This window comes from Syngnathus scovelli, unplaced genomic scaffold, assembly GCF_024217435.2.
Source record: "Syngnathus scovelli strain Florida unplaced genomic scaffold, RoL_Ssco_1.2 HiC_scaffold_69, whole genome shotgun sequence".
NCBI classification, from domain to species: Eukaryota; Metazoa; Chordata; class Actinopteri; order Syngnathiformes; family Syngnathidae; genus Syngnathus; species Syngnathus scovelli.
Window position 1 is genome coordinate 140001 of NW_026061651.1, and position 2328 is coordinate 142328.

Below are 2328 nucleotides of genomic sequence, written 5' to 3' on the forward strand. Positions count from 1 at the left end.
AGCGGAACTTAGTCGTCGGAGGATGACAGCGGGCGTGCGTAAGAGGCTCGTCCGGGGATGAGGCAGCATCCTCGGGCGGCAGGCGGGAGTAGGCAGCCTCCCCTTAGTTTAACTTAGTCTCTGGAGAATGTTAGCGGGCGCGCGTAAGATAACGTATGTCCGCCTCTCGGTCACTCTGGCCGGGCGTGGGTGTGCGTCCGCTCCCGTCTTGTGAGCCTCCAAGTGGAACTTAGTGATCGGAGGATGACACCGGGCGTGCGTAAGAGGCGCGTCCGGGGATGAGGCAGCATCCTCGGGCGTCAGCCGGGAGTAGGCAGCCTCCCCCAAGTGGAACTTAGCCTCCACTAAGTGGAACTCAGTCTCCGGAGGATGACAGCGGGCGTGCGTAACAGGCGCGTCCGGGGATGAGGCAGCATCCTCGGACACCGGCCGGGAGCGCGCGGGCGCTGTGGAAGTAAGTACATCCGCTCCTGGTACCTAAAAATTCCTCCAGCGGCGGGCCCCGGGCCTAAACTTTCTCCGGGCCGCGCAACACGCACTTTCCGCCGGACACCGACGGAGGCAACGTCCCCCTCCTGCGGTGACAAAAAAAATCCACCCCTGGTACCTAAAAATTTCTCCAGCGGCGGGCCCCTGGCCTAAACTTTCTCCGGGCCGCGCAACACGCACTTTCCGCCGGACACCGACGGAGGCAACGTCCCCCTCCTGCGGTGACAAAAAAAATCCACCCCTGGTACCTAAAAATTTCTCCAGCGGCGGGCCCCTGGCCTAAACTTTCTCCGGCCCGCGCAACACGCACTTTCCGTCGGACACGGACGGAGGCAACGTCCCCCTCCTGCGGTGACAAAAAAAATCCACCCCTGGTACCTAAAAAATTCTCCAGCGGCGGGCCCCTGGCCTAAATTTTCTCCGGCCCGCGCAACACGCACTTTGCGCCGGACGCCGGTCCCAAACCACCACCGCCGACCGCCACAAGGCGACAGCCACCATCCCCAAGCGCCACCCCCGACCGCCACAAGGCGACCGCCACCAGCCGACCGCCACAAGGCGACAGCCACCATCCCCAAGCGCCATCCCCGACCGCCACCCCCCGACCGCCACAAGGCGACCGCCACCAGCCGACCGCCACAAGGCGACAGCCACCATCCCCAAGCGCCACCCCCGACCGCCACAAGGCGACCGCCACCAGCCGACCGCCACAAGGCGACAGCCACCATCCCCAAGCGCCATCCCCGACCGCCACCCCCCGACCGCCACAAGGCGACCGCCACCAGCCGACCGCCACAAGGCGACAGCCACCATCCCCAAGCGCCACCCCCGACCGCCACCAGCCGACCGCCACCAGCCGACCGCCACCATCCCCAAGCGCCATCCCCGACCGCCACCCCCCGACCGCCACAAGGCGACCGCCACAAGGCGACAGCCACCATCGCCAAGCGCCACCCCCGACCGCCACCAGCCGACCGCCACCAGCCGACCGCCACCAGCCGACCGCCACCATCCCCAAGCGCCATCCCCGACCGCCACCCCCCGACCGCCACAAGGCGACCGCCACCAGCCGACCGCCACCAGCCGACCGCCACAAGGTGACAGCCACCATCCCCAAGCGCCATCCCCGACCGCCACCCCCCGACCGCCACAAGGCGACCGCCACCAGCCGACCGCCACAAGGCGACAGCCACCATCCCCAAGCGCCACCCCCGACCGCCACCAGCCGACCGCCACCAGCCGACCGCCACAAGGCGACAGCCACCATCCCCAAGCGCCACCCCCGACCGCCACCAGCCGACCGCCACCAGCCGACCGCCACCATCCCCAAGCGCCATCCCCGACCGCCACCCCCCGACCGCCACAAGGCGACCGCCACAAGGCGACAGCCACCATCCCCAAGCGCCACCCCCGACCGCCACAAGGCGACCGCCACCAGCCGACCGCCACCAGCCGACCGCCACCATCCCCAAGCGCCATCCCCAAGCGCCACCCCCGACCGCCACCAGCCGACCGCCACCGGCCGTTCGCGGTGTGCGCCGCCGTTCCCCAAGCACCCTCCGGGACGAAGCCGGAGCCAGAGAATAGCAGCGGCCGTGCGTAAAAGCTGCGGCCGGCCTCGCGGAAGGTCCCCCGGGCAGCGAGCTGCCGAGCCCCGGCCTCCAGCTTCCACCAGGTAATAGGACCGGGCGCGCGCAAAAGCTGGGGCCGGGCCTGGCGGAAGGTCCTCGGGCATCCAGCGAGATCACACGGCCCCCACCGGAGGCGGCTAGCGCCTCCGTAGAGTAGTGCCGGCCCGTGGAAGCGGCCGCCCGTCAGCCTGCGTTGCCGCTGGTCGAA